This window comes from Gossypium arboreum, chromosome 3 (assembly GCF_025698485.1).
Source record: "Gossypium arboreum isolate Shixiya-1 chromosome 3, ASM2569848v2, whole genome shotgun sequence".
In the NCBI taxonomy this organism is placed as follows: domain Eukaryota; kingdom Viridiplantae; phylum Streptophyta; class Magnoliopsida; order Malvales; family Malvaceae; genus Gossypium; species Gossypium arboreum.
This window is the reverse complement of record NC_069072.1, coordinates 54,736,306-54,744,499: the sequence shown is the minus strand read 5'-3', so window position 1 is coordinate 54,744,499 and position 8,194 is coordinate 54,736,306. Positions and strand designations below refer to the sequence as shown.

General features: G+C 38.2%; 1 non-coding gene across 1 annotated transcript; it reads right to left on the bottom strand.

Annotated features, from left to right (window-relative positions):
• Window positions 1-712: 712 nt before the first annotated feature.
• On the bottom strand, window positions 713-818 carry LOC128290704 (small nucleolar RNA R71). The gene has a single exon (XR_008280492.1). It is a non-coding gene; the product is annotated as a small nucleolar RNA R71 (small nucleolar RNA).
• Window positions 819-8,194: the final 7,376 nt, after the last annotated feature.

The window sequence follows — 8,194 nt, the reverse complement described above, 5'->3', positions numbered from 1 at the left end:
CCGTTGCCAGGGAACGAAGATATTAGGAACACTCAATTTTTATTACTTTAGCCATTTACTTTTACTGCAATTTAAATTTTATTCTAATTTTTATTACTAATTCTTTCTTTTCCCTTTTTCTGGCAGGTTCTTATAGTTTATGACTAGAAGAAACCCATCAGGACCATTACTTTTTGATAGTGAGATCGATCGCACAGTTCACGGAAACGAAAGAGAAATAAGGCGAAGCTTAAGATACACAGAGAATGAGCAAGAGGACGATATTCAAACCACAACCGAGGAGATGGCTGAAAACAAGAAAATTTGCTACCTCTTGCAATTGCTGTTAATCAAAATCCTGCTCCGCGCACTATGTATGATTATGCTAAACCTAATTTAACAAGAACTGAGTCAAGTATAGTTAGACTTGCTATTGCTGCAAATAATTTTGAACTGAAACCTAACCCAATTCAAATGATACAACAGTTTGTTCAGTTTGATGGTTTGCAGGACGAGGATCCCAACGCTCACTTGGCAAATTTCCTAGAATTTTGTGATACCTTCAAAATTAATGGCATTTCTGATGATGTCATTCGCCTTCAGTTGTTTCCCTTTTCGCTAAGAAATAAGGCTAAACAATGGTTGAACTCATTACCACGAGGGTCAATCACTACTTGGGAACAAATGACCGAAAATTTTTTATTAAAATATTTTCCACCGGCTAAACTAGCCAAATTACATAATTATATCTCTTCTTTTGTGCAGATGGATTTAGAAACACTCTACGATGCATGGGAGAAATACAAGGACCTTTTAAGAAGATGCCCTTAGCATGGGTTACCGCTTTTGCTACAGGTTCAAACGTTCCATAATGGCCTGAATCCTTCGACTCGGTAGATGATTGATGCAGCCGCTAGAGGAATTATCAATAATAAGACACCTGACACGGCTTACGAATTTATTGAGGAGATGTCATTGAATAACTATCAGTGGCAAGTTATGAGAACAAAGCCGATGAAAGCAGCCTGTGTTTTCAACCTCAACGCGGTTACTATGCTATCTAACCAAGTAGAACTCTTAAATAAAAAGATTGATGGTTTGTGTGGTTCTACTGAGGTACATCCAGTGATGAGGTGCGATTTAAATGGAGGAGGAGCATGCACAGAATATCAACCCTTCAACCCTAGCATTGAGGAGGAACAAGTCCAATATATGGGTAACAATACCTCTAGATACCAAAATAACCCATATAGTAACACCTATAATGCAGGTTGGAGGAACCATCCCAATTTCTCATGGGGCGATCAAGGAAATCAAAGGCCACAGCATCTTCTGGGTTTTCAACAACCACCCTACAAACAGGAAAAGAAGCCAAACCTTGAAGAGATGGTCCCAAAGTTTATATTGGTGTCAGAACCTCGTTTTTAGAATACTGAGACAACACTTAAGAATCAACAAGTATCAATCCAAGGGCTCGAAACTCAAATTGGACAGCTTGCCAAGTTGATTTCTGAACGACCACAGGGTAGCTTGCCAAGGAACACAGAATCTAACCCATGGGAGCAACTCAATGCGATTACTAGTCAAGATGAGGAAGGGTTAGTCACACCTGAACCAGGACCAAGGTAAGAAACTGAGATAAGCAAAGGTAAAGGTGAGGTAGACCATAATAAGCAGAAACCGATAAGTACAAAATACAAACCTTGTGTGCCATACCCTAATGCGACAAGGAAAGATCGCTCAGATGAACAATTTGGTAAATTCCTTAAACTCTTAAAAAAATTACATATTAACTTACCATTTATTGAAGCTCTATCGCAGATGCCAAACGCAATAAAATTTTTAAAAGAGCTTTTAGCAAATCGGAAGTTGGATGAGGCTTCACATGTGAAGCTAAACGTATTTTTCTCAGCTATTCTATAGAATAAACTACCCAACAAACTAACAGGTCCAGGGAGTTTTACGATTCCTTGCTTAATTGACAGTTTAGATGTTAAAAATGCATTAGCTGATTTAGGGGCTAGTATTAACGTCATGCCTTAGAAAATGTTTAAACAACTAGGTCTTGGGAAACCCAAACAGGCTAGGATGAGCATTCAATTAGTAGATAAAACTATAAGATTTCCTAGCGGTATTATTGAAGATGTGCTAGTTAAAATTGATAAATTTATATTTCCCGTTGACTTCGTTGTTCTAGACATAGAGGAGGACAGCAACACTCTTTTGGTTTTAGGAAAGCCCTTTTTAGAAACTGCTAGAACGATTATTGATGTTGGCATAGGTGAGCTCACACTTCGTGTGGGAGACGAAACAATCACCCTTCAAGCTTACAATTCTGACAACACATCGAAAATTAAAGGTGATTGTCTAAGCCGTTCTACTAAAACTGACAATATGGTGCAACCTACTTTGCAGGAAATGAGTTTGAAGAAAGTACATGAGCCATTTTTAAGCAATAGTAGAGGACCTATTCATTAAGAACAAAAGCTACAAATCGAGGAGCTAGATGAATGATGGACACATAAATCGAGAACACACGATAAATCAAAACTATGCCAGAACAAGCTCAATACCTTTCCAAATCAACTTAAGGTTGGAGATAAAGTTTTATTAGATGCCGTAGATCATCACATTGTCACTACGAAACTAAATGAAGAAATTCCTCTTACGGTAGTTAGCATTTTCCCATTCAGTACAGTCGAGGTAAGTCATCCCAAGTTCATCACTTTTAAGGTAAACAATACCCGTCTAAAACCTTATTTTGATGAGATTCATAGAAGGAATGAGGAGTATAAACTCCTCGAACCACCATGACCATTCAATGGAGAGGGAACTCGAGCTTAGACTATAAATAAGCGCTTTTCGAGAGCCAACCTGAGCACTAACTGTATTAACTTCTTTAAAATTTAGTGTTTAACACCTAACTTACTAACGAAGCTCTTGAATACAGGTTTACCACACAGACATGGCCAAGCACACGGGCGTGGCTTAGGCTGTTTGAAAATAGGGCAAAGATTTCCCCAACACGGGCTACGATAAATCACCACGGCCGTGTGACATGGCCGTGGGTGAACCTGCCAAAACAACACGAGCGTGCGACACGCCCGTGCCTAAAAATCGTGGCCAAACCTGTCAAATTAACACGGGCGTGTGACACACCCGTGCCAAGCAATCGTAGGCGAACCTACCAAAACAAGGAGAAGCGAACAAAGATAGACACAACCGTGCGACACGGCCGTGTGCACCAACACGCCCAAGGTACACGGGCGTAGGGAAATTGTCAGACGCGCCCAATTTCAAAATTCACGAATCACGCAGTGTGTCCCAAAATCTATAAATACCCTTCACTATTCATCATCTCCCTCAACCAAAATCCCTAACCTTAGTCGCTGCAGATTCACACGGCCTCCTGCCACGCCCATGCTCCATCTGACTATTTTACGTATACATTCATAGTTAGAATAGTAGATAAATGTGTATATATATTTTAAGTTTTGTTTTGTTTTGGTCAGTATATTAAGCTACATTCATTCATGGTTATTGTTTCTGTGGGTTTCATGCTATTAACCTCACACAAATTCATTCTTTAGATATCTCCATTACTTATTCTTATAGGGTTATTTAGAACATTTACTTTGGCTGTTATAGCAGACATTAATATGTAAGCCCCATGGAAAGTATTCACATTCCACTTCAATTTCCATTACAGGTACACCATGTTATCTTCACGAGGAAAGAAAGCCGCCGTCCCTACTTCGAAGAAAAGGAAGGGAGCGTCATCTTGCTCGGGTCCTACCGCGGAAATTCGTCACCCTTTCCTACAGTTTCCTATTGGGCCCCAAGAAGAACTTTTCCAGATTCTACAGGCCCGACCCTTGGAAGTGGGTTGCTGTATAGATTAGGCCATGCTAGAATAAGTCCAACTCGCGGATGCAATTCGGGCCCTCCTCACCATCGATCCTTAGGGGCTTTTTTTTGAGATTGTCGAGCCGATATATCTTGAACTCACGATGGAACTTTGCTCAACGTTCCATCTTCAGACCGTGATGGTCCGCTTTGATGACCTAGGGACAATGCAATTTCGCCTCAGGGGTCTAGTCTACCAGTTGAAGCTACACGGGCCTTTACATTGAGGAGTTCATGGAGTTGGAATGCCCTCGCCCCAAGCGCTGCCTCCTACAATCCTAGCCACTCCAAGGCATCGGCTCTCCCTCCATCTCTGAGGTACTTACACACCATTTTGGCTCACACGTTAACAAGAATAGGAGAGAGCCCTAGCGTCGTCAACACTCACGACACCTACTTTATATGGTGTATGTCACACGGGTACGTTATAGACCTTACTTATTTCATTTCCCTCGCCATTCAACATCAGACGGAGTGGCATAGGAAGGTGGTCATCTCCATTAGGCCCTATTTGATGCGGTTGGTTTGGCACTTCGGGCTCCTCAACACAGCAGCCCAATTATCATCCCTCACTCTCATGGTCTAGATCTCCCTATAGGGCATCTCGAGCATGCTAAGTATGAGGATGATCAAGAAACGATGTGGCACCTACCCTCCTCAGTACCATCTCTCCCAATCCACCGAGGAAGAGGCCCCGAGGACATTACTGATGATGTCCCTCCACATCTCGAGGACCCACCGTCTCAGCCACCACCTTCTTCTTGTCCAGTTCATTAGGTAGCTTCATACGCTGATATCTCTGAACGTCTTACCCGGTTCGAGCAACAGTGTTTTCAGTGCTTCGATAACATTGATGCTACTCTACAGCAGATTTTTCAACACCTCAATGTTTTATGTTTTTACTTTTATTTTATTTTAAGACTACTTTTTATTTTTCTTTCACCTTATTTTTATTAGTACTTATAATTATTATTTTACAATTTTCAATTTTAGCTACTTCATATACTTACTCTTCCTTATATATTTCCTAAAAGAAATCTTGATTCTATCACAGTTATAAAGAGCTCCAAAGCTCACTATTACTTAGGAACTTGAAATTCTACTGGGAAAGGTTCTCCACGACTACCATGTCCTGCTCAACCACGACCATAGCTACCACCAGATATAATATTCTTTTGGTGCAGGACTTATAGACTAATGAACCTCTACCACCGTCGGAGTATCCTCCTCCACCCTCACGCCGATTATTCTCCAAAACTCCAGTTCAAGGAAATTAATTCATCACTCAGGAAGTTTCACTTCTCTCCCTATCTTATATTTATATTCTTTTCTATATATCTATCTTTGTACATTAAAGGCAATGTACATCTTAAGTATGGGGTGTTATTCATTTCACTATTAGAAAAATCCCTGAATGATTGCCTTATTCTCTTGAAAAGCTCTCATATCATGTTTAGGATAAATTTTGATTGATTTATGACTTTTATTGATATATCTTGAATTAAAACATAGGCATTTATGCATTGATTATTTAAACTTTAAGACATTAGGGAATCAAGCATGATAAGTTGATTTTTGAAGTATTAAAAACTTTTAGGTTGTTTCCCTAAGTTTAGGTATTATCTTGAGTTGGAATTCACAAGTTTAAACATAAAAAAGCCATAATTTTTGTGAGATCTTGAGCCTTTAGAGCATCTATTATGCCTTTCATATTCACTTTCATTATGAGTGCGTTAGTATTGAATTATTATTCTAGAACTTGCTTGATTATGCATGTCAAGACCATACCATTTGATTTGATATGTCAAAATGATAAAGGCACTTAGGTTTAACCGACTCACTCCATAAAAGCCTACCTTTACAATTAACCCTTAGTGAACCCCCTTGAGCCTAGCAACCCATTCATTGATTTACCCTTAATATTAACCCATAACTCATTATTGTTGAAATCCCATAAATTAATTTGATCCCTATTTTTGTCGAGATTTGAGTTGGAATAATTGCTTAGCTATGTTTTATTCTATTTTGTAATTTGACTTGTTTTAAGACAAAAAGAAATACATGTATACATATTAGTAGTGGTGATCTTCTGAGCTAAAGAAGTTAAATTCCATATTCTAAGAAAAAGCTCTGTTGTACACAATTGATGACTAGTCATTTTTCTAGTTAGGCAATTTTTCAATTCAATCTCGATTCTAACCCTTTCTTTCCGTTTGTGACCACACCCTCTAACCAAAGCCACGTTACAACCCTCTAAAGACCTTTTGATTGATGTTTCATCTCAATTTATAGTGGTGGAGATTTGATTTTCATGCAAGCCTATGGTAATGACTCTTCACTATTGACTGTTAAGTGCTTCATTTATTGTCCTTAAACACCTTAAGTGATTTGGGTGAATCTTTAGTGAGGATGTGAAACTCTGTGATATTTTGAATCAAAGGTAGTTACTTAAATGAGGGAAGACACCTATGTTTTCATGATAAAATGTTCAACTTGGAATGTTTGAAACTTTGATGTTCTTTCAGTTGAATTTTTAATGTATGATTACCTATGGATTATTTTGAGATATTATCAATAGGAATTATAAGTTGAGAAGAATTTATTTTAATTATGAGTTGAGGATTTTGCTTGAGGACAAGCAAATGCTTAAGTGTGGGGGTATTTGACAAACCGTAATTTATTCATATTTCTATCCCATGCTTAGCACATTTTATGGATGATTTTTCCTTAAAATTGGTGAATTCGATGCTCCTAATGCCTTAATTTCATGTTTTATACTTAGGTGAGCATAGAAGAGTGAAAGGACCGAGAAATGGGCCAAAAAAGGAGAAAATGGGCTAATGTACGAAATCTACACGGCCTAGACCTCCTCACACAGGCAGACCACACAGCTATGTCAATTTGGCAGAATCGAAGCACGACTCACACGGGTGGACCACACGCCCTTGCCTATTTAACAGGCTTGACCACGGCCTTAAGTAATCGCACACGGGCGTGTTCCTACCGAGCCCAAGTTTAGTCCAATTGAGAAAAGGCCAATTTTTAGGGTTCTTAGGCATTCTAAAGCCTATAAATACACCCTAGAGGAGGAGGATAAACACACACAGAGAGGGAAGCAGGGAATTGCTCAAGGAAAGCTGATTGATCCATCTTAGAAGTCAGATTCATCATCAAGACTGAAGATCTCCCCTCAATTTCCCTTCAGGAGTTTTGGGTTTTTCTTTATGTTTTGTATTCATTATTCTTCTGAGATGTTTACCTTTTTAGTTATGAACTAAAACCCCTAAATACCTAAGAGGAATGAAACCTAAGATATATCTTGTTATTACTACCTGAATTGTATGATAAATATTTAACTTATTCTTAATTATGTGCTCTTAATTGTTGTTTTGATATTCTAGGATATTGATTCAAGTTAAGCTCTTATTCAGAGGAGGAATAAACCATGTCTAAGAGTAAATTTGTCATAATTAAGCGGAGTTGGTTGCACGCCTAGAGATAGGGTGACAAGATTTTATCGGATTAGGGTGAAACCTAATAAAGAGATCCATAGATCGAGTTAATGCAACCCTAGGGAGTTAATAAGAAAGAGATTTCAATTATTCAACCTAGGGTTAGATGTTGTTAGTCTCGAGAGAGATAATAATATAACTTAGGATTTCTACGGATTAAGTTAAATGAATAAATTGTCCGATTCAGAGTCAAATAGCAAGTGAAGTCTAGGTGGATTTTTCCTTAGGTATTGTCTCAATCAATCGAGTTTTCCAAAAGTAATTCCCCAATTCTATTTTCTGTGAGTTCTTAATTTAGTTAATTAGTTAGTTAAAACAAACCCCATTATTCTTAAGCTAGATAATAAAAAGGCAGTCATTACTAGTACTTTTAGTTCCTTTGGGTTTGACAATCCAGTCTTGCTAAAGCTATACTACTGTACGATAGGTACACTTGCCTTCATCGTGATAATAGTTAGTTTTAAGAACGATTCATTATAAATATTTAAAACCTGTCACGAATATCACGTATCAAACCACATCTGAGATGTTGGCATTGTACGACATATGTGACTATCCGAGTATCCTATTCCATTTTGAATAGTTCAACGGGCAATGATAAGTTGTGATCGAAGGTGTAAAATGAGCTAAAACGATCAGGTATGAGTTAGTTGATTACCTATTTGAAAATAAGGCAAGTTGACCATTAGATATGTGACACAAATTTTATAGGTTACTAATGTGAACATATGTGCATTTGTGAGGTATATTCGGCCATATGCTATGTTTATGCATGTAATGTTATATCTGATTCATGA